This window comes from Mobula hypostoma, chromosome 6, assembly GCF_963921235.1.
Source record: "Mobula hypostoma chromosome 6, sMobHyp1.1, whole genome shotgun sequence".
Lineage (NCBI taxonomy): Eukaryota > Metazoa > Chordata > Chondrichthyes > Myliobatiformes > Myliobatidae > Mobula > Mobula hypostoma.
This window is the reverse complement of record NC_086102.1, coordinates 178,833,889-178,859,554: the sequence shown is the minus strand read 5'-3', so window position 1 is coordinate 178,859,554 and position 25,666 is coordinate 178,833,889. Positions and strand designations below refer to the sequence as shown.

The 25,666-nt window shown below is 42.4% G+C and overlaps 1 pseudogene; it reads left to right on the top strand.

The window, feature by feature from the left end:
- The first annotated feature begins 18,360 nt into the window (after window positions 1–18,360).
- LOC134348798 (uncharacterized) lies at window positions 18,361–21,296 on the top strand (annotated as a pseudogene).
- Window positions 21,297–25,666: the final 4,370 nt, after the last annotated feature.

The window sequence follows — 25,666 nt, the reverse complement described above, 5'->3', positions numbered from 1 at the left end:
TCACATCAATGAGTAATGGATTTCACAGCAGGCAGGGAGTTAAATAATAGAAACAGCTGGCGCTTTAGTAATGCCCACAGATACCCTGACTTTTAGATTTAAAAATAGTTCATTTTTTGAATTTAATCCAGAACATGCAGTATTGGGAGGTTGCAGTGAATGCACAGATATGTATTGAGAAATACTCTCACAATCCTGGACTAGCACGGCATTTATGGGCAGCATTTATGGAAGGTAATAAACACTCGATGCCTTGGGCTCAGACTCTTTACCTGGGCTGAGGCTGAAGTCAGCATGGTTTCCTTAATGGGAAATCTTGCCAGACAAATCTGTCAGAATTCTCTGAGGAAGTGATAGGTAGGTTAGACAAAGCAGAGTCAGTGGATACTGTTGACTTGGATTTTCAGAAGGCAAGTTGCCACACATGAGACGGCTAAACAAGACAAGAGCCCATGGTATTACAGGAAAGATATGAGCAGGGATAGGAGAATGGCTGACTGGCAGAAGAAAAGGGTGGGAATAACGTGGGTCTTTTCTGATTGGCTGCTGATGAATAGTCAGTGTTCCACGGGGATATATAGGAACCACTTCTTATCGTGTTGTATATCAATGACTTGGATGATGGAATTGATGGTTTTATGGCCACATTTGCAGACAGTACAAATATAGGTGGAGGAGCAAGTAGTATTGGGGAAGCAGGGAGGCAGCAGGGAGACTACAGGTTAGGAGAATGGGCAAAGAAATGGCTGTTGGAATACAATGTGGGGAAGTCTATGGTCATACAATTGCGTAAAAGTAATAAAGGCAATAGACTAGTTTTTAATGGAGAGCAAATTCAGAAATCAGAGGTGCAAAGGTATTTGGGAGTCCTCATGCAGGATTCCCTAAAGGTTAACTTCAGGTCGAGTCAGTGATAAGGAAGGCAAATATTATGTTTGCATTCATTTCGAGAGGACTATAAATATAAAAGTACTGATGTAATTCTGAGGCATTATAAGGTACTGGTCAGATCGGACTTGGGGTATTGTCTACAGGATTTCTCAGTCAGCTGCACTCAATGCATTAAACAGGTAACATGTGTATTGTTTGAAATGGTTGCTATCTACAACAAATTCATCACAGGTGATACCTGGAAGAACAAAAGACTACATGGATATGTTTTTCTGGCTCCATATACAGAGATAAAAGGAATGATGGGCCACTTTCATGTTCCAATCAAAGCACCCCAGACTGATCTGGAGTTTTAATCAGTCAGATAGTACATTAATCCATCAACACAGATCCAGGTGACATTGACAGCAAGATATTTCCCAGAGTCTTTGCATGATTTACAAGCAGTGGCTGTGATTTTTTCTTATCTGTGATTCATCCTGGTTTATCCATTCATTTCATTGAAGTGCCTACCCAAAGATACAGACCACTCACTGAACCTGGAAACTACAGACCTCAGTTAGATCTTTAGCAATTGGCATCAAGATGGAAATCCTTCTGCATCTACCCCTTCCACAGACACAAGGCAGTCCTATAGACATCCATAAATGTCATATTCAGCTCCCATTGTTTGAACTAAGCCATCATTTTCACATTCCACACAGGTTCAATCCCTTCAGGAATCTGAAGAATTTCTCTTGGGCTACTTCCCCTACAGATTATTCTTTTTCCCTGATGATATCATCACTGAGATCATTTTGGGTATCATGACAGAGCTATCACTCACCTATACTCTTCTCCTTTCAAAGTAATTACCTTCCTTAATGTTCAGCCTGACTTTTGGGATCAGCGTCACACTAGTGCATAATGTCCGTAACACAGGGCAATCAAATGTATTATTATCCAGCTCATCTGTAAGAGAAACTGTTTCATCAAGGATAGTATGGGCATGCGGAAATGTGTTTCTTTTCAATATTGCTGTCTTCACTCATTAAAACCATGGCTTCTTCATGCTCCTGAGTTGAAAGCAGTTTTGCATCTATGTACTTTTACAACATCACTTCTCATTGAATGATTTGTATGTAAGACCCTCAAGACCAAAATATTCATCAGAATGAGAATGAGAATCAGAATCAGGTTTAATATCATGGGCATAAGTAATGAAATTTGTTGTTATGTGACAGCAGTACATTGCAATACATAATAATAAAAGATGTTAATTATTATATATTTTTTTCTCACCCCTTATGGGTGGTGTGTATGTGCATTTTCCCTCAATCTCAAGTCCTCTACCAGAGGACTGGGAGCTTGATGGCTCAGCGCAGTATTCTTGCTGTTCCTAGAAGTGCACTCTTCCGGACTGAGATCTCAGATGTTGTTCGTAGGATTTTTTGAAGCCACTCTCCCAGTCCAGGTGTCATAGCCCCAAGTGCTCCGGGATTACTCTGGTTTTAACCTTCCACATCCTTTCTATCTTTCAAGCCCTGGAGCCCTGGTATTTCTCCAGCTTCTCAAATTCTTTCTTCCCAATGTTACTGTCATTCGGAATTGCCACATCTATTACTATAGCTTTCTTCTGTTCCTTGTCCAGGATTTCTAAGTCTGGTTGGTTGCTTATCAGTCTATATTTGGAAGTACCACAGCGTCTTAGCTCTGCCGTTCCCACTACCCTCTCGGGTGTTTCCCATTTGGACTTGGCAGGGTCCAATCCATACTCGGTGCAGACGTTCCTGTACACATTTCCTGCAACTTGGTTGTGCCGTTCAGTGTATGCTATCCCTGCCTGCATCTTGCACACTGCTACTATGGGCTGGATGATTTCCGTGGATTCCTTGCACAGTCTGTATCTTAGAAACATAGAAACATAGAAAATAGGTGCAGGAGTAGGCCATTCGGCCCTTCGAGCCTGCACCGCCATTTATTATGATCATGGCTGATCATCCAACTCAGAACCCAGCCTTCCCTCCATACCCCCTGACCCCTGTAGCCACAAGGGCCATATCTAACTTCCTTTTAAACATAGCTAATGAACTGGCCTCAACAGTTTGCTGTGGCAGAGAATTCCACAGATTCACCACTCTCTGTGTGAAGAAGTTTTTCCTAACCTCGGTCCTAAAAGGCTTCCCCTCTATCCTCAAACTGTGACCCCTCGTTCTAGACCTCCCCAACATCGGGAACAATCTTCCCGCATCTAGCCTGTCCAATCCCTTTAGGATCTTATACGTTTCAATCAGATCCCCCCTCAATCTTCTAAATTCCAACGAGTACAAGCCCAGTTCATCCAGTCTTTCTTCATATGAAAGACCTGCCATCCCAGGAATCAATCTGGTGAACCTTCTTTGTACTCCCTCTATGGCAAAGATGTCTTTCCTCAGATTAGGGGACCAAAACTGCACACAATACTCCAGGTGTGGTCTCACCAAGGCCTTGTACAACTGCAGTAGTACCTCCCTGCTCCTGTACTCGAATCCTCTCGCTATAAATGCCAGCATACCGTTCGCCTTTTTCACCGCCTGCTGTACCTGCATGCCCACTTTCAATGACTGGTGTATAATGACACCCAGGTCTCGTTGCACCTCCCCTTTTCCTAATCGGCCACCATTCAGATAATAATCTGTTTTCCTATTTTTGCCACCAAAGTGGATAACTTCACATTTATCCACATTAAATTGCATCTGCCATGAGTTTGCCCACTCACCCAACCTATCCAAGTCACCCTGCATCCTCTTAGCATCCTCCTCACTGCTAACACTGCCACCCAGCTTCGTGTCATCCGCAAACTTGGAGATGCTGCATTTAATTCCCTCATCCAAGTCATTAATATATATTGTAAACAACTGGGGTCCCAGCACTGAGCCTTGCGGTACCCCACTAGTCACCGCCTGCCATTCTGAAAAGGTCCCGTTTATTCCCACTCTTTGCTTCCTGTCTGCTAACCAATTCTCCACCCACACCAATACCTTACCCCCAATACCGTGTGCTTTAAGTTTGCACACTAATCTCCTATGTGGGACCTTGTCAAAAGCCTTTTGAAAATCCAAATATACCACATCCACTGGTTCTCCCCTATCCACTCTACTAGTTACATCCTCAAAAAATTCTATGAGATTCGTCAGACATGATTTTCCTTTCACAAATCCATGCTGACTTTGTCCGATCATTTCACCGCTTTCCAAATGTGCTGTTATCACATCCTTGATAACTGACTCCAGCAGTTTCCCCACCACCGACGTTAGGCTAACCGGCCTATAATTCCCCGGTTTCTCTCTCCCTCCTTTTTTAAAAAGTGGGGTTACATTAGCCACCCTCCAATCCTCAGGAACTAGTCCAGAATCTAACGAGTTTTGAAAAATTATCACTAATGCATCCACTATTTCTTGGGCCACTTCCTTAAGCACTCTGGGATGCAGACCATCTGGCCCTGGGGATTTATCTGCCTTCAATCCCTTCAATTTACCTAACACCACTTCCCTACTAACATGTATTTCGCTCAGTTCCTCCATCTCACTGGACCCTCTGTCCCTTACTATTTCTGGAAGATTATTTATGTCCTCCTTAGTGAAGACAGAACCAAAGTAATTATTCAATTGGTCTGCCATGTCCTTGCTCCCCATAATCAATTCACCTGTTTCTGTTTGCAGGGGACCTACATTTGTCTTTATCAGTCTTTTCCTTTTTACATATCTATAAAAGCTTTTACAGTCCGTTTTTATGTTCTCTGCCAGTTTTCTCTCATAATCTTTTTTCCCCTTCCTAATTAAGCCCTTTGTCCTCCTCTGCTGAACTCTGAATTTCTCCCAGTCCTCAGGTGAGCCACTTTCTCTGGCTAATTTGTATGCTACTTCTTTGGAATTGATGCTATCCCTAATTTCTCTTGTCAGCCACGGGTGCACTACCTTCCTTGATTTATTCTTTTGCCAAACTGGGATGAACAATTGTTGTAGTTCATCCATGCAACCTTTAAATGCCTGCCATTGCATATCCACCGTCAATCCTTGAAGTGTCATTTGCCAGTCTATCTTAGCTAATTCATGTCTCATACCTTCAAAGTTACCCCTCTTTAAGTTCAGAACCTTTGTTTCTGAATTAACTACGTCACTCTCCATGTTAATGAAGAATTCCACCATATTATGGTCACTCTTACCCAAGGGGCCTCTCACGACAAGATCGCTAATTAACCCTTCCTCATTGCTCAAAACCCAGTCCAGAATAGCCTGCTCTCTAGTCGGTTCCTCGACATGTTGGTTCAAAAAACCATCCCGCATACATTCCAAGAAATCCTCTTCCTCAGCACCTTTACCAATTTGGTTCACCCAGTCTACATGTAGATTGAAGTCACCCATTATAACTGCTGTTCCTTTATTGCACACATTTCTAATTTCCTGTTTAATACCATCTCCGACCTCACTACTACTGTTAGGTGGCCTGTACACAACTCCCACCAGCGTCTTCTGCCCCTTAGTGTTACGCAGCTCTACCCATATCGATTCCACATCTTCCCGGCTTATGTCCTTCCTTTCTATTGCGTTAATCTCTTTTTTAACCAGCAACGCCACCCCACCTCCCCTTCCTTCGTGTCTATCCCTCCTGAATATTGAATATCCCTGAACGTTGAGCTCCCATCCCTGGTCACCCTGGAGCCATGTCTCTGTGATCCCAACTATATCATAATCATTAATAACAATCTGCACTTTCAATTCATCCACCTTATTACGAATGCTCCTTGCATTGACACATAAAGCCTTCAGGCACTCTTTTACAACTCTCTTAGCCCTTTTTAATGCTTGCCCTGGATTTGTCGGCCTGCCACTTTTACTTTTCCCCTTTGTACTTTTTGCTTCTACGCTCACTTTACACCCCTCTGTCTCTCTGCACTGGTTCCCATCCCTCTGTTGTGAACTAACCTCCTCACACCTAGCCGCTTTAATTTGATTCCCACCCCCCAACCATTCTAGTTTAAAGTCACCTCAGTAGCCCCCGCTAATCTCCCTGCCAGGATATTGGTCTTGGGTCTTGTCTGGTGTGACAGACCCCTGCTTCTATTGCTCTCGTGCTCAGTGCCAGTTCTTGTGCAGCCATGAGCAGCGCCTCTGTGCTGTCCCTCAGCCCTGCCTTTTCCAGCCATTGGTAAGACTTGCCATTGGTATACTTATGTATGTTAAATTAAATAACAAGTACAAAAAGAGAAAAGAAGTAATGAGGTAGACTTCCGGGGTCTGACGTCCATTCAGAAATCAAATGTCAGAGGGGAAGTAGCTGTTCCTAAATCGTTGAGTGTGTGCTTTCAGGCTCCTATACCTCCACCCCGACGGTAGCAATGAGAAGAGAGCACGTGTTGGGTGATGGGTGTCCTTACAGCGGATTTCACCTTTTTGAGGTATCGTTTTTTGAGAATGTTCTGAATGCTAGGGAGGCTCGTGCCCATGTTGGAGCTGACTGAGTTTAGTACTTTCTACAGCTTATTATGATCCAGTGCAATGGCCTCCCTCCAGCCAGTAGGAATGCTCTCCACGGTACATCTGTAGAAATTTGCGAGTGCCTTCAGTGACATACCAAATCTCCTCAAACTCCTAATGAAATATAGCCACTATCATGCTTTCTTTGTACCTGCATCAATATATTGGGGACCAGGATAGGTGATAATACCCAGGAATTTGAAATTGCTCACCTTTTTCACCTCTGATCTCCCTATTGAGAACTGGTATGTGTTCCAGGTTCTGGAATCTTCACTTTGGCACTCTAATCTTTGACAGTTTTGTTTTGAATTTTGTTCCACATCAGTACGAAGATCATGAATAGCTGTAGTTTGGCTACTTTTGTTCTTGATCGAGGAATTCTAGCTGCAGAATTCTCATGTCAATTTTGGTTGTTCCATAATGCATCAGAGTCTCTATGAATGAAATTAAATAGCACAGTTGCAAACTTTTTCTATTTCTCAACCTTTCTTGTTATTTGAATTAATGACGCCTTTTCAAGAATATTTTTGGAGGTATTTTTGTTGCGGAATGTACCAGTTTGTTCCACATGTGATTTAAAGTACACTTCTCATTGCAATCACTTAACTCAGTGATGTGGAGCGCTTTCTCTCCTTCAGCACTTTGTTGCTTAGGATTTCCAACATCAGCAGATTTTCATGAGCCTATGATTTATTATCTCTCTCAATTCCATTCTACTGCCTTCTCCCTGAAGCATTGGATAAATTTATTAAATAAGAATTTATCAATCTCCAACGATTTGGCCTCCACAGCTACCTATGGCAATGAATTCCACAGATTCACCACCATTTGGCTAAAGAAATTCCTCTCTCCCTCTGTTCTAAAGGGATGTCCTTCTGTGCTGAAGCTATGCCCTGTGGTCCTCGATTCCCCCATTATAGAAAACAAGCCCTCTACGTCCACTCTATGTAGGATTTTCAATATCGAATAAGTTTCAATGAGATCATCACTCATTCTTCTAAACTCCAGCAAGCAAAGGGCCAGTGCCATTAATGTTTCTCATACATTAACCCTTTCATTCATGGGCTCATTCTCACGAACTTCCTGTGGACCTTCTCCAATGTCAACATATCCTTTCTTTGATAAGGAGCCATAAACTGCTCATAATACACAACGTGTAGCCCGACCAGTGCCTTAGAAAGCCTGAGCATTACATCCTTGCATTTATATTCTAGTCCTCCTGAATGAATGCTAACATTGCATTTCTCTTCCTTACCACCGACTCCACTTGCAAGTTCCTTAGGAAATCCTGCATGAGGACTCCCTTTGCATCTTTGATTTCTAAATTTTCTCCCCATTTAGAAAACAGTCAATGTCTTCATTCTTTTCATCAACGTGCATGACAATACACTTCCCTGTATTATATTCCATCTGACACTCCTTTACCCATTCTCATAATCTGTCTAAGTCCTTCTGTAAACTCTCTGCTTCTTCAACACTAGCTGTCTACCACCTATCCTTACACTGTTCGCAAAATTGTCCAGACAGCCATTAATTCTGTTTTCCAAATCATTGACATATAAGGGGAAAAGCAGCAGCCCCAACACAAACTCCTGTGGAACATCACTAATCATTGGCAGCCAGGCTGAAAATGCCCCCTTTATTCCCACATGTTGCCTCCTGCTAGTCAGCCAATCTTCTATCCTTACTAGTATATTTCCTGTAATACAATGGGCTCTTATCTTGTTTAGCAGCTTCATGTATGGCACCTATTCATAGGCCTTCTGAAAATCTAATCAAACAACACCCACTGACTCTTCATTGTCTATCCTGCCTGTTACATCCTCAAAGAACTCCTTCAGATTTGTCAGGTAAGAAACCATGCTAAATCAGCATATGTTATCATGTGCCTCCAAGTAACCCAAATTCTCATCCTTAATAATGGAGTCCAACATCTTACCAACCTCTGAAGTCAGGCTATCTGGCCAGTATTTTTCTTTCTTTCACCTCGCTCCCTCCTTAAAGAGTATAGTGACTTTTGCAATTTTCTACTCCTTTGGAATCATTCCAGAATCTCGTGACTCTTGAAAGATCACTAATAATAGCTCCACAATTTTTTCAACTACCTCTTTCAGGAACCCTGGGATGTAGTCCATCTGGTCCAGGTGACTTATCTACCTTAAGACCTTTTAGCTTCCCAAACACCTTCTCCTTAGTAAGCACAACAACAGTTCCTTCTGCCCCTGGCACTCTCAAATTTCTGGCACACTGCTAGTATTTTCCACAGTGAAAACTGACACAAAATAATCAAGTTCATCCTCCATTTCTTTGTCCCCAATTACTACCTCTCCAGCATCATTTTCCAGCAGTCTCATATCCTCTCTTGTACTCTTGATATACCTGAAAAAATGTTTGGTGTCCTCTATTATATTATTCAAAGGTTCAAAGATTCAAAAGTTCAAAGGTTCATTTTATTATCAAAATATGCATGTATAATACAACTTTGATATTCGCCTACTCTAGATAGCTGTTACATACAGAAAGGCCACGGGTGTCGATGAAAGAAAAGACATCAAACCCAACACCACCTCCCCCCGCAACTGGCAGGAAAAAAATGGAACAAAACTCACAGACCCAAAAACTCCTCCCTCGCCCGCAGCAAAAACAGCCATCATTATTGGCTTGCTTACCTTCATTTTTCATCTTTGCTCTTCTTATGGCTTTTTTCATTGTCTTCTGTTGGTTTTTAAAAGCTTCCCTATCCTCTAGCTTATCAGTAATTTTTGCTATATTATATTCACTTACTTTGGTATTCATGCTATGACTCCCCTTCTCAGCAATGTTTGTGGTATTGTTCCTTTACAACACTTCTTTAGTTTGCTCCCAGAAACTCCAGCCATTTTTCCATCATTCTTGCTGGTGACCCCTTGCAATCATCTTTGTCTGGCTCCTCTCTCATGCCTCAGTAATTCCTTTTATACCATTGTAATACTGAGAAGTCTAACTTTAGCTTCTCCCTCTCATACTGCAGGGTGAATGACCTTCTCAGAATGGCAGGCGGTGACTAGTGGGGTACCGCAAGGCTCAGTGCTGGGACCCCAGTTGTTTACAATATATATTAATGACTTGGATGAGGGAATTAAATGCAGCATCTCCAAGTTTGCGGATGACACGAAGCTGGGTGGCAGTGTTAGCAGTGAGGAGGATGCTAAGAGGATGCAGGGTGACTTGGATAGGTTGGGTGAGTGGGCAAACTCATGGCAGATGCAATTTAATGTGGATAAATGTGAGGTTATCCACTTTGGTGGCAAAAACAGGAAAACAGATTATTATCTGAATGGTGGCCGATTAGGAAAAGGGGAGGTGCAACGAGACCTGGGTGTCATTATACACCAGTCATTGAAAGTGGGCATGCAGGTACAGCAGGCGGTGAAAAAGGCGAACGGTATGCTGGCATTTATAGCGAGAGGATTCGAGTACAGGAGCAGGGAGGTACTACTGCAGTTGTACAAGGCCTTGGTGAGACCACACCTGGAGTATTGTGTGCAGTTTTGGTCCCCTAATCTGAGGAAAGACATCTTTGCCATAGAGGGAGTACAAAGAAGGTTCACCAGATTGATTCCTGGGATGGCAGGTCTTTCATATGAAGAAAGACTGGATGAACTGGGCTTGTACTCGTTGGAATTTAGAAGATTGAGGGGGGATCTGATTGAAACGTATAAGATCCTAAAGGGATTGGACAGGCTAGATGCGGGAAGATTGTTCCCGATGTTGGGGAGGTCCAGAACGAGGGGTCACAGTTTGAGGATAGAGGGGAAGCCTTTTAGGACGTGGTGAATCTGTGGAATTTTCTGCCACAGCAAACTGTTGAGGCCAGTTCATTAGCTATGTTTAAAAGGAAGTTAGATATGGCTCTTGTGGCTACAGGGGTCAGGGGGTATGGAGGGAAGGCTGGGTTCTGAGTTGGATGATCAGCCATGATCATAATAAATGGCGGTGCAGGCTCGAAGGGCCGAATGGCCTACTCCTGCACCTATTTTCTATGTTTCTATGAATTCCTACATATTATGATCACTCTCTCATAAGGTTCCTTTCCCTTAAGTTCCCTAATCAAATCTGGTTCATCACACAACACCAAATCCATAATTTCTTCTTGCCTAGTGAGCTCATCCACAAACTGCTCTAAAAAGCCATCTCATAGGCAGTATACAAATTCCTTCTTTTGGGATCCAGCACCTACCTGGTTTTTCCGAATCTACGTGCATATTGAAATCCTCCATTACTATCGTAACTTTGCTTTTTCAGATGCCTTTTCTATCTCCCATTGTAATTTGTACCCCACATCCTGGCTACTGTTCATAGGCCTGTATGTAACTCCCATCAAGGTTTTTTTTTACCCTTGCTGTTTTTTAATGTCATTGATAAGGATTCTACATTGGATATGTTTGACGACAAGGCCAGTCTGCTTGATCTTGTGGTGCACAGACTAGAAAAGTACCAGATTTACAGTTGTATAACATATTTAATAATGTTACTAGTCATTTCTTTAGGTGTTAACTCCAACTTTGTAACTTAAAACATTCCGAAGCAAATGGGTCAAAAGTGTAAAAGCTCATAGCATCAACCACGTTACAAGGTGCAAAGACTGAAGTCAAAATCACCCTTTGGCACATGATACCCAGTAGAATACTGGACAAAACAAATAGTTTAAAATGGATGCAATTAAATGAAATGCCATCCCAGTGCTAGCATCTGCTTGCCAAAGTGTTATTACAATTTCAAACAAGAGAAAATCTGCAGATGCTGGAAATCCAAGCAACACGCACAAAATGCTGGAAGAGCACAGCAGGCCAGGCAGCATCAATGGAAAAGAATACAGTTGATATCTTGGGCCAAAATTTTCTTACTCTGACTCCTCATCTTTTTAATAAAACATCTTCAAACATGTCAAATTACCGATATTCTCGATTCGCCAACAAGAATAAACAAATTTACATGGATATCGTCAATTAATGCTCACCTTTCCTCACCATGCCTAGTCTCAGGGAGGAACTCAATTCCAACGCCCCACCAGTGTCTTCTGCAGAAAACAAAATGGTCTCCCTACTATCCCTCGCGTGTGTAATAACATCACCGTCTCCACTTAAAGGCACAGACAACTATTCTAGTATTACCCGGATGAATGCCTAAGTACACATTTAATGATACTGAATAGATTCGACGGTCACCTGGTTACATACATCTGGCATGTTTTACATTGGGAAGTCTGTCTCTGTGTCTGATTGCCAGTTAGACCTGGCCAAGATGTGGAAACCGCATTATATGAGTATTTTCATTCACTTCTTTGTGTTCTAAAATGTGTTCTAATAATCAATTCATCACTTTTTTTGTAACAGTGTTTTTTGAGTCTTTATAAAATTTTTGCACCTTTAATAGGAGCTAAGGCTTTGCCCCAGTCTTGTCCCATGTTAAGGCAGTCAGGACAGGCAAGGGACATGGTCACAGAAGAATTCCACTTAAAGTCAAATCACCAGCAAGGCTTTGTCACACTCACTGCCTGACTCCCTGTGAAAGAGAGCTGTTCATTTGTCATTTGGCATCCAGCCCTGTTAAGACTGGCCGGGTTCGAGTCACAGATGGTTAGTTTAAGGCTATTCCAGTCTATTGACTCTGATAAAGGAAAAATACCTTCCTGTGAACCCTGTCTCAAATTATCAATACTTCATGCAGCTCAAATGAAACTTTCTCCAGTTCTCTTGATTTATTAAAATATTTCCAGCCTAGCCAGGCATTCTTGTAACAATAGCTATCTAGCCAGTGAATCAGTTGCTAAGAAGGCATGCCAGCAGCTATATTTCATTAGGAGTTTGAGGAGATTTGGTCTGTCAAAAAAAAAATACTCACCAATTTCTGCAAATGCACCATGGGCATTTAACTGGCTGCATCACTCTCTGGTATGGGTTGGAGGGTGTGGGGGAGAGAACTGCACAGGATTGAAATAAGCTGCAGACAGTTGTAAACTTGCCCACCTCCTTTATGGGTACTAACCTCCCCAGCATCCAGGACATCTTCAAGGAGCGATGCCTCAAAAAGGCGACATCCATCGTTCAGGACACGCCCTCTTCTCATTGCTACCATCAGGGAGGAGGTACAGAAGCCTGAAGGCACACACTCAGGAATAACTTCATCCTCTCTGCCATCAGATTTCTGAATGGATACTGAACCCATGAACACTACCTCACTACCTTTTTTCTACTTTTGCACTACTTATTTAATTTTTCTTTGGTACACACGCACATATATTTCTTACTGTAATTTACAGTTTTATTATCTTTTGCAATACTCTGCTGCTGCATAACAACAAATTTAATGATACATGCCAGTGATATTAAACCTGATTCTGACCTTTGTAAATCTCCTTTATATCTATCCCAGCCTATAAGCTCTTTATACTGTGGTGCCAAGAATGATGCACATAACTCTTGCCTAACCAGCCAATGTAAACTAATCACAAACAAGAGAAAATCTGCAGATTCTGGAAATCTAAGCAACATCACACAAAAGGAAAGGGGAGCTTAGCAGACCAGGCGGCATTTATGGAAAAGAGTGCAGTCGATGTTTCAGGACTCCACAAACAAGAGAAAATCTGCACGTGCTGGAAATCCAAGCAACACACACAGAACCCTTATTCTTGGATGACCTCCCTGCTGTTACCTTCTATGCTTTGGTCAATATATGCAATTTCCCCGCTGCCTTCTTAACTGCCTGATCTAATTGTTCTTCTGTCTTTAGTGATCAAGATCTCTTTGTTCTACACTCCCACCATATATTGTGTATTCCCTTGCTTAGCTTGATGTCATCAATTGCATTACCTTGTATGTCTCTGGCAAAGAGGAATATTTATTCTTTGCCACAACCTGGTGTTCAGTACTCCCTTCTGGAGTAAGGCAAGAAAGATCATCAAGGGCTAGCTATGCCAAGCATTGAATAAATGAGTGGAAATGAAGCAGTTTTCAATCAGAGATATAACCATATGAACATATAACAATTACAGCACGGAAACAGGCCATCTCAGCCCTTCTTTTAAGAGAATGCACCGGAAGAGACTTCTAGTCTTATTATATGGGATGCTTTTAAGGCCTATATTAGAGGACAAATTATTTCATATACTGCAAGTGTCAAGAGAAAAGCTAATAAAGAGAGAATTGAGTTAGCTAATCAGTTGAAACAACTAGACCAAAAGTATGCCTTAGTTCCAGATCCTACTTTATATCAAAGGTGTGTTGAAATTCAAACTAAATGTGATCTTCTTTTAACTTATCCCATTGAAACTCAACTCCTAAAAGATAAAAGTCAATTTTATATTCATGGAGGCAAAACAGGTAAATTACTGGCTAACCAATTAAAGACCTTTATAGCTAAATGGTGAATTAAAGAAATTTGTAAAAGTTAATGGTAATAGGACAATTGACCATTCAGAAATAAACGATAGCTTCAGAGAATTCTATTCTAAACTTTATAGTTCTGACCCGCCTAAAGATAATACTATCATGAATGATTTTTTAGACCAGCTAAGCATTCCTACACTTTCTGTTGATAACCGAAAACAGTTGGATCAACCATTTCTAATGAGGAAATTGCCGAGGCTGTACGCTCGTTGCACTCCGGGAAGGCTCCGGGTGCTGATGGATTTTCTGTAGAATTTTATAAGGCATTTTCTTTACTGCTTATACCTCATTTATGTTCAATTTTTTCGGATTCATTTAAGTTGGGTAGGTTGCCACAATCTTTCTATGAAGCCTCTATTTCACTTAACCTTAAAAAGAATAAGAACCCAACTGAATTATATTAATGATCTGGATGATGGGGTGGTAAATTGGATAAGTCAGTATGCAGATAATACTAAGATAGGTAGAGTTGTGGATAATGAAGTAAGTTTTCAAAGCTTGCAGAGAGATTTAGGCCAGTTAGAAGAGTGGGCTGAAAGATGGCAGATGGATTTTAATGCTGATAAATGTGAGGTTCTACATTTTGGTAGGACTAATCAAAATAGGACATACATGGTAAATGGTAGGGCAGTGAAGAATGCAGTAGAACAGAGGGATCTAGGAATAATGGTGCATAGTTCCCTGAAGGTAGAATCTCATGTGGATAGGGTGGTGAAGAAAGTTTTTGGTATGCTGGCCTTTATAAATCAGAGCATTGAGTATAGGTGTTGGGATGTAATGTTGAAGTTGTACAAGGCATTGTTAAGGCCAAATTTGGAGTATTGTGTACAGTTCTGGTCACCAAATTATAGGAAAGATGTCAACAAAATTGAGAGAGTACAAAGAAGATTTACTAGAATGTTACCTGGGCTTCATCTCCTAAGTTACAGAGAAAGGTTGAAAAAGTCGGGTCTTTATTCTTTGGAGCGTAGAAGATTGAGGGGTGACTTGATAGAGGTATTTAAAATTATGAGGGGGATAGATAGTGTGAACGTGGATAGGCTTTTTCCATTGAGAGTGGGGGAGATTCAAACAAGAGGACATGAGTTGAGAGTTAAAGGGCAAAAGTTTAGGGGTAACATGAGGGGGAACTTCTTTACTCAGAGAGTGGTAGCTGTGTGGAACGAGCTTCCAGCAGAAGTGGTTGAGGCAGGTTCGATGTTGTCATTTAAAGTTAAATTGGACAGCTATATGGACAGGAAAGGAATGGAGGGTTATGGGCTGAGTGCAGGTCGGTGGGACTAGGTGAGACTAAGTGTTCGGCACGGACTAGAAGGGCCGAGATGGCCTGTTTCCGTGCTGTAATTGTTATATGGTTATATGAATGCTCTTCACACAGACCAATTTCCTTACTTAATGTTGATACTAAAATTCTATTCAAAGTTTTGGCCTGTAAGATTGAAAATATTTTACCATCTATCATTTCTGATGGTCAGACTGGATTTATTAAAAATTAATATTCCCACTTTAATACTTGTCGCTTATTAAATTTTATTTATTCTCCTTCTAAGGAGATATCAGAATGTGTGATATCTTTAGACGCTGAGAAGGCTTTCAATCGGGTTGAATGGAATTATTTATTTAAAACCTTAGAAAAAGGTTAATTTTGGGCCCGATTTTATTCAATGGATTAAATTACTTTATTTATCTCCCTCTGCTCCAGTTCCAAAACTGTTAAACTTCAACGTGGAACCAGACAAGGTTGTCCCTTTAGTCCTTTGCTCTTTGATCTGGCTTTAGACCCTTAGCCATTGCTTCTCAAGAATCTAATGATATTATTGGTATTTTAAGGAGAGGTACTATCCATAAAGTTTTGCTTATTATTTCTAATTGTTTTTTATTTCTAATGTCGAGACTTCGTTACCTCCTGCACTTTCTTTACTCTCTGCTTTTGCCAGTTTTCAGGATATAAACTGAATTTACGTAAGAGTGAACTTTTTCCTTTGAATAATTTGGTATCAATTAATACTAACCTTCCTTTTAAAACTGTAAGAAATCAATTTACCTATTTGGGTGTAACAATTACTAAGAATTATAAACACCTACTTAAAGAAAATTTTCTTACCCTTCTGAATTATGTAAAAAGGGCACTGTCAAACTGTTCGCCCTTTTCGTTATCATTGATTGGCCGAATTAACTCTATTAAAATGAATATTTTACCTACAATTATATACCGTCTTCAGGCCTTACCCATTTTTATTCCTAAATCCTTCTTTTGACTTTCTTGATTCTATTGTATCTTCTTATATATGGAAAAATAAACATTCTCGACTAAATAAATTTCATCTTCAAAAAGCTAAAAAGAATGGAGGTTTAGATTTACCAAACTTTAGGTTTTATTATTGGGCAGTCAATATACAAAATCTTGTGTTTTGGTCATATTATATTAACCGTGAGCACTGTCCGATATGGGTTTCTTTAGAAGCTAACTCTGTTAATAAATTTTCTATCATTTCTCTTCTTGGATCCTCACTTCCTTTATCCTTAAGTAAATTAACTGATAATTTGGTAGTTAAACATACTTTGATGATCTGGGTACAATTTAGAAAATATTTTGGTTTAATGGGATTTTCTCTTTCAAGTCCCATTTTTTCTAATTATTTTTTAAACCCTCTATGACCGATCGAGTGTTTAAAGAATGGGATAGATTGGGTATTAAATGCTTCCAGGATTTGTTTGTTCGAGGAAGTCTCCTTTCGTTTGAGCAATTGTCAGCTAAATATAGCTTACTAAAAATCCACTTTTTCCGATATCTACAAATTAGAGACTTCCTGTGTTCCCAATTATATACATTTCCTAATAGTCCTGATAAGGACTTATTAGATGTAATTTCTAATTTGAAATCCTTTCATCATGGTTCAATATCCAATACTTATGGCATGTTGTTGGGAATGAGAAATGTTTCTTTTGACAAAATTAAAAATCTCAGGGAACAAGATTTACAGACTTCTATTTCTGAGGAAACTTGGAATGAAATTTTTAAATTGGTTAACATTTCTTTGTTATGTGCCTGCCACTCCCTCTTATGATTTAAAGTGGTCCATAGTGCTCATATGACTAAGGATAAGCTATCTCATTTTTATTCGGATATATCTCCCTTTTGTGATAGATGTAACAATGGAGAAGCTTCATTAATTCACATGTTTTGGACATGTCCGAGTCTTGAAAGATATTGGAAGGAAGTATTCCAAACTTCCTCGGTACTCTTTAAGGTAAATTTTAAGCCTAACCCCTTGACCTCCCTATTTGGTATTGTTGGAGGAAAATATTTTATTTTGGAGACACCTGATTTGCACGTTTTGGTGTTCACTTCTCTTATCGCTAGGAGGGCGATCCTGTTTAAATGGAAGGATGTCGTTTTGCCTACTCACGCTCAATGGTTACGTGATGTTATGTCATGCTTAAATTTAGAGAAGATCCATTGTTTAATTTCTGAATCTAGCCAAGACTTTCAAATATTGCGGGGACCATTTTTGAACTATTTTCAAAACCTTTGACTTGCTGTTAAAGTACAGATGGTGGCTAATAACATATATCACTTTATGATAAGGATCTTTTTTCCCTTTTTTCTTTCTTTACCAAACAGCTTTGATCTTGGTAGTAGGTTTAGATTTTTTTTTCTGTATAATAAAATTATTACATTTTGATATTACGATTTAATTTAATTTACATGAATATAGGGTAGTGTAATTGCAAGTGTGAATCTAATATAATGTATCTGGCATTATTTGATCTTTTCTTGATCTATAATTTATACCTTCTTGTACTCTGTATTCTTATACTTTGAAACTAATAAAAGTATTGAAAGAGATGACGCGTCCAAGTAGCACCAGAAGGTGTATTCTACAACTACCACATCTGGCTCAGCCTGTGACCTCTGTGAAAGTCTGGATGACAACCATGAGTAGAATAGTGACGGCTGGAGAGACAGCAGACAGCGCAGAAAGCCGGCAAACCGGGCAGGGCAGCAAGGGCTCGCACCCCGAACTGCAGCTCCTGTGAGGGAGCACCCGAACAAGCTACGAAGAACCCTTCTGAAACATACCCCCAGGGATGCCGGAGGTGGGGGGCGGGGGGGAAGGATGAGCATCCCAATCAGACGAACCTATTGGCAATGAGTCCAGCAAACGGACAATTGACTATGAGCATAGTCTGTATCTGCAGCAAGGTGTGCAAAAACCTGAGAGGTCTGAAGATCCACCAGACAAAGATGGCCTGCTTGAGGAGGGAACAAGTGAAGCAACGCACAGGAGCAGTAGTTAGTACTACAAATTCTGTGGTGCTGACTACAGAACCTGGTCAGACGGAGATGGAGCCAGGTCTGGAGACACCCCACGGTGCCTGGAACTTCCAAGCAACGCAAGTCCCCCCCAATGAGCAGAAAGTCGGAACAGCGTCAGGTGAAGTGGCCTGCCGCTAACAAGAAGGAGTGGCTCCAGTTGGATGAGGATGTAGACAAGATTCTGGAGGCGATATCGAAGGGCAATGCTGACCAGAAGCTCCGGACTATGTGCACCCTCATAATGAGCATAGGCTCAGAACGGTTTGGCGTCAAGGAAAAGCATGGAACAAGTAATCCAGCAAGACCAAACCGGCGGGAACTGAAGATCAGCCAGCTGAGACAAGAACTCAAATCTCTGAAGTGCCAATTTAAGTTGGCCAAGGAGGAGGAGAAAACTGCCCTGTCAGACCTCACAGATATCATAAAGAGAAGGCTCATCACACTCAAGCGGGCTGAGAGGCACCGAAGGAAGGGCAAGGAGAGGGCCCGAAAGCGCAGTGCTTTCAGTACCAATCCCTCTGGCTTCACCAAGAGGATACTAGGACAGAAGCGAGGTGGCCACCTCACTTGTTCTGTAGAGGAGATAAACCATCATCTCAGTATCATTTTCAGTGACACCTTGAAAGAGCAGTACCCTGTGTGAGGCACTGGTGACACCTCCAGAACCGGTGACCCAATTCAACATCTCTGAGCCCACCCTGAAGGAGCTCAAAGAGGCAGTCAAAGCAGCAAGAGCAAGTTCCGCCCCTGGTCCTAGTGGAGTGCCTTGCAAAGTCTACATGCTGGGCCCAAGGCTCCTTGTGAGACTTTGGAAGATCTTAGAGGTGATCTGGCGGAGGGGAAAGGTGGCTGCTCAGTGGAGGCACGCGGAGGGTGTTTGGATAGCAAAAGAAGAGGATTCAAGCAAGATCAAGCAGTTTTTTATCATCTCGCTGCTTAGCGTTGAAGGGAAGATCTTCTTCAAGATTGTGGCCCAACGTTTAACTGAGTTCCTCTTGAAGAATAGATACGTAGACACCTCAGTACACAATGTGGGAGTCCCAGGAGTACCTGGATGCCTAAAGCTCACAGGAGTGGTGACCCAGCTGATCCGGGAGGGAAGGGAGAACAAAGGGGACCTTGCAGCACTCTGGCTAGACCTAACCAATGCCTATGGATCCATCCCACACGAGCTCGTTGAAACAGCACTGACAAGACACCATGTTCCAGAGATGATCGGAACCCTCATTCTGGGCTATTACAGCAACTTCAGGTTGAGAGTCTCCTCAGGGTCACTAACATCTACCTGGCATTGGCTGATGAAGGGCATAATCACTGGCTGCACAATCTTGGTGTCACTCTTCTCATTGGCCATGAACATGATTGTCAAGTCAGTGGAGGTGGAATGTCGAGGCCCCATGTCTAGATCTGGTACTCAGCAGCCCCCAGTAAGAGCGTTCATGGACGACCTAACAGTGATGGTAACATCCATCCCTGGGTGCAGGTGGCTCCTTCAAGGGATGGAACGGCTCATCTCAAGGGCAAGGATGAGCTTTAAACCAGTCAGGTCCAGGTCTCTGGTCCTGAAGAAGGGAAGAGTGGCCGACCAGTTCTGCTTTACCCCTGGGAGGGATCCATATTCCAACGGTGACAGAAAAACCAGTCAAGAGCCTGGGCAAGATCTTTGACAGTTCCCTGAAGGACACAGCCGCGCTTCAACAAACCAGGAGCAACTTGATAACCTGGATCACCGCGATTGACAAATCAGGGCTTCCAGGAAAATTCAAAGCCTGGATGTACCAACACGGAGTCCTGGCAAGGCTACTCTGGCCCCTTCTAGTCTACAAGTTGCCAATGTCAACAGTGGAGGCTCTGGAGAAGACCATCAGTCAGTTTCTCCGGAGGTGGCTGGGGCTCCCCCGGACTTTAAGCTGCATTGCCCTGAATGGGCATTCCACCAAGCTGCAGCTCCACATCAGCGGCCTATCAGAGGAATCCAAAATCACTCGAACCACAGAGGTTATGATGAACTGAGACTCCTCTGATGTTAAAGTCATTTTGGCAGGACTCCGCATAAAGACCAGAAGGAAGTGGCAGGCACAGGAAGCTGTTGACAGAGCGGAGGCACGGCTGCAGCACAACATTTTGGTGGGTACTGTAGTGGTGGGGCGGGCAGGACTGAGCTGTTTTCCCAAACCACGTTACGACAAAACCCGTGGAAAGGAGAAGCGTCAACTGATTCAGGATGAGATACGAGCAGAAGTGGAGGAAGAACAACACAGCAAGATGGCCGGCATTTACAAACAAGGCACCTGGACCAGATGGGAGCATGCGGAACCTCGCAAGTTCAACTGGACAGAGCGCTGGAGAGCCGAACCGTTGCGCATCAAGTTTCTCATCCAATCAGTCTATGACGTTCTCCCAAACCCGGCCAACCTGCACAGGTGGGGCATGGCAAACACTCCAGCATGCCAACTGTTCCTGAAGAGGGGCACCTTGGAGCTTATCATAAGTTGCTGCCCGAAGGCGTTGGGGGAAGGGCAATACCACTGGTGCCATGACCAAGTCTTAAGGTCTATAGCGGACGCAATCAGCACAGCGATTCAAGACAGCACAGATCAGCATGCTCCCAAACAGTCCATCATCTTTATAAGAGTGGGGGAGAAGGCTCGACATTGGCCTAGCTCCTCGAGAGGGCTTCTTGCCACTGCACGAGACTGGCAGCTCCGAGTCGACCTCGGGAGCCAGCTCGAGTTCCCAGAGAACATCGCAGCCACTCCGCTTCACCCGGGCATGGTGGCAATATCGGAGTCTACAAAGCAAGTGGTCATGCTGGAACTTACTGTCCCCTGGGAAGACCGGATTGAAGAAGCCAACGAGCGGAGGAGGGCTAAATACACAGATCTTATTGCAGTACGCTGGAGCAATGGCTGGAGAGCTCGCTGTGAGCCAGTCGAAGTTGGGTGCCAGGGCTTTGCTGGCCATTCATTACAGTGGACTCTAAAACTCCTTGGAGTTAAAGGACTGCAGTGCAGAAGAGCCACCAAGAACATTCTGGAGGATGCTGAAAAGGCCTCGCGGTGGCTGTGGATCCGATGGGGGGATCCGTGGATTAGTGCACCACTTGGACACAAGTCAGGGGCTGATCACCCCTGGCTGGGTCGACCGGGTGAGGGTGACTGATGACTATAGACCCTAAACACCCTATGACCCCGGGTTCATCACTGAAGACGAGTCCAAGTAGCACCAGAAGGTGTATTCTACAACTCATCTTATATGCATGTGCAAACTAAGTTGGTGTGAAGATTCAAGCAACACACATAAAAGTTGCTGGTGAATGCAGCAGGCCAGGCAGCACCTCTTCCTAGAGATGCTGCCTGGCCTGCTGCGTTCACCAGCAACTTTTATGTGTGTTGCTTGAATTTCCAGCATCTGCAGAATTCCTTTTGTTTGGTGTGAAGATTGATGTTTGCATTACAGTTAAATGGTCAGTTTGACAGTGTTGGAGTATTATGCACATCAGGGTGATGATGAATGTACTGTGCTCATTAAACCATTACTAACATTGACTTCATAAGTGGAGCATTACAATTTATTGCTCATGTCTGCAACTAATCCGCCTTCAAGTGCATGAAAGGGAACGCTTTCAATAAACCTTTAACTAAGCACAGACTGCTGCAGAATTAAGGTTACCCAAGTAAGGTATACCATCAGTAAAATAATGTTCCTCGCTTGTTGGGTAGTAATTCCATCCTCTCATTTTACATGTAAGGAGTTAAAATTCCTTGTATTTTGATGGCTTTTTACAAGAGTCTATAAAGGAGGAGCATGTGAAATGTTCTTGAAAAAGATTTTTTCTCCAAAATATTAAACATATCAATTAAAGTTCAAACCAATGATAAACTTCTTTGAAGCGAAGGGGAAAAAAAGTTGGGCAACTCTAATCAATTATGTCTCATGTTATTTACATGTAAACAATCAAAATATCTAACATATGATAAAATCTGCAGATGTTTAGAAGTACATGGGCCAGGGGGAGGGGCATGAAGGAGAGATGATAGGCAGGTGAGTAGGCTGGCCTCTTACCTCTTCTCACCTGCCTATCGCCTCCCTCTGGTGCCCCATTTCCTTCCCTTTCTCCTGTGGTCCACTCCCCTCTCCTATCAGATTCCTTCTTCTCCAGCTCATTACCTTTCCCACCCACTTGGCTTCACCTATCAACTTCCAGCAAGCCCCCTTCCCTTCCCCTTTTTATTATTTTATTATTTTTATCCTGGTGCCTTCCCCCTTCCTTTTCAGTCCTGAAGAAGGGTCTCAGCCTGAAATGTTGACTGGTTATTCATTATCATAGATGCTGTCAAACTGCTGATTTTCTCCAGCATTTTGTGTGTGTCGCTTTGGATATCCAGCATAGGCAGAATTTCTTGTGTTTATGACTGGCTGTTAAATCAATGTTTTTTTTTGCATTGGAGAATGGCTGGAAATCATGGCCTATAAATTATTTTCCAATATATTGGAATATTTTAAAAGACAAAAATCATGCTAAAATGATATTAAACATTTATTTTACATCTCTTAGGAAGTTACCCTGCTTAGGTTGCAGGATTTTCTTATACGTTAACATTACGAAAAGTAATGAATACAGCCTAGAACATTATAGGTAAAGCTCTCCCAACCATTGAGCACATTGCCTCTGCATGAAACACTGTCACAGGAAAGCAGCATCCATCATCAGGAAGAAGGTACAATAGTCCTCACACCACCAGTTTCAAAAAGAGTTATTACCCCTCAACCTTCTTGAACCAAAGGGGATAACTTCACTCAACTTCACTTGCCCATCATTGAAATGTTCACATAAGCTATGGACTCACTTTCAAGGACACCCTCATGTTCTCAGTATTTATTGTTTATTTATTTATTACTATTATTTCTTTCTTTCCAGCATCTGCAGATTTTCTCATGTTTAAGGTAGATCGACTGGTTGAATGCTGCCACAACAACAACCTTGCACTCAGCTCAGTAATACTAAGGAATTGATTGTCTACTTCAGGAAGGTGAAGCCGATGGAACACACACCAATCCTCACTGAGGGGCCAGCAGTGGAGAGGTGAGCAACTTCAAGTTCCTGGGTGTCAACGTCTCTGAGGACCTATCCTGGGCCAAACATATTAATGCAATTACCGAGAAGGCACAGCAGTGGCTATATTCTATTACGACTTTGAAGAGATTCAGTCTATACTGTGGAGAGCATTCTAGCTGGTTGCATCACCATCTGGAATGGAGGAGCCTTTACACTGGATTAGAAAAAGCTGCAGAGAGTTGTAAACTCAGCCAGCTTCATCATAGGCACTAGACCCCCACCCCCTCCATTGAGGACATTTTCAAAAGGTCAAACACGAGGAAATCTGCAGATGCTGGAAATTCAAGCAACACACATAAAAGTTGCTGGTGAACGCAGCAGGCCAGGCAGCACCTCTAGGAAGAGGTACAGTCGACGTTTCGGGCCGAGACCCTTCGTCAGGACTAACTGAAAGAAGGGCTAGTAAGAGATTTGAAAGTGGGACGGGGAGGGGGAGATCCAAAATAATAGGAGAAGACTGGAAGGGGATGGATGGAGTCAAGAGCTGGACAGGTGATTGGCAAAGGGGATATGAGAGGATCATGGGACAGGAGGCCTAGGGAGAAAGAAAAGGGGGAGGGGGGAAAGCCCAGAGGATGGGCAAGGGGTATAGTGAGAGGGATAGAGGGAGAAAAAGGAGAGAGAGAAAAAGAATGTGTGTATATAAATAAATAACAGATGGGGTACGAGGGGGAAGTGGGGCATTAGCGGAAGTTTGAGAAGTCAATGTTCATGCCATCAGGTTGGAGGCTATCGAGACGGAATATAAGGTGTTGTTCCTCCAACCTGAGCGTGGCTTCATCTTTACAGTAGAGGAGGCCGTGATAGACATATCAGAATGGGAATGGGACGTGGAATTAAAATGTGTGGCCATTTCAGATCTCCCCTCCCCTTCCCACTTTCAAATCCCTTACTAGCTCTTCTTTCAGTTAGTCCTGACGAAGGGTCTCGGCTTGAAACGTTGACTGCACCTCTTCCTAGAGATGCTGCCTGGCCTGCTGCGTTCACCAGCAACTTTTATGTGTGTTGCATTTTCAAAAGGTGATGCCTTAAAAAGGCAGCACCTATCATTAAGAATCCCCACCACCCAGGATCTGCCCTCTTCTCATTACTACCAACAGAGGCACACTTTCAAGATTTTATCAGCAGCTTCTTCCCTTCTACCATTCAGATTTCTGAACGTTCCTGAACCCAGGAACACTAGCGCATGATTTTGCTCTATTTTTACATTACATTTCAAATTTTCTTTTATATATTTTTCTTATTGTAATGTTTAGTATATTTTATGTATTGCACTGTACTGCCAGAAAACAACAAAGTTCACGACATACGTCAGTACAGTAATAATAAACCTGATTCTGATGCTGAAGGAGTAGTCAGGGACAATATTCGCAATCATCTTGGTAAGTGTGGTTTGATGTAAGAAAGCCAGCATAGATTTGTTAAAGATAAGTCATGTCATTCTACTTTCACAGAGTTTCAACATTTTTCACGTCATTTAGAAGAATGAGGGGAGATTTGATAGAGGTATATAAAATTATGATGGGTATAGATAGAGTGAATGCAAGCAAGCTTTCTCCACTGAGGCAAGGGGAGAAATAAACCAGAGGACATGGGTTAAGGGTGAGCGGGGAAAAGTTTAAAGGGAACATTAGCGGGGGCTTCTTCACACAAGGAGTGGTGGGAGCGTGGAATGAGCTGCCAGACGAGGTGGTAAGTTCGAGTTCTTTTTTAACATTTAAGATTAAATTGGACAGATACATGGATGGGAGGTGTATAGGGGGATATGATCTGTGTGCAGGTCAGTGGGACTAGGCAGAAAATGGTTCGGCACAGCCAAGAAGGGCCAAAAGGCCTGTTTCTGTGCTGTAGTTTCTATGGTTTCTATGTAAAACAGTAATAACAAACCTGATGGAGATTCTGGTTGAAGCAACAGAGTGTCGATGGAGTAATGCAGTTGATGTGAACTCCGAGAAAGATAACTGATAAAATGACGCAAACTATATTTATCTTTAATATTGAAGTCCATGGGATAAAAGGGACTTTAATACCATGGATACAAAACTGGTTAGGTATTATCAACACTTCTGAATAATGTCTATAAGGGAAGTCATTCCTGGCACGTGTGATCACAAAAGCTCAACCACAAGCTTACACAGGAACCCGGACAACTTTCAAAATCACTTGCCCTCTGAGAAGTCTGAACTGTTACCTCTGACAGGAGATCAAGTTTTGCTGCCCACTGACGCATTGTAGAGTTTTGTTTTAATCTCAACCATAACGATGGGGAGCCTTCAAGTTTTGGTTATTGCAATTTTGTACTCAGAGCTGGAAGGAGCTGTTGACTGCACTGGAAGGATAGCTAATTTGTAGAGATTTCTGCCAGAAATGTCTCTGCATGAGAAGGATTCCTGTTGCACACACTATTCTGTAC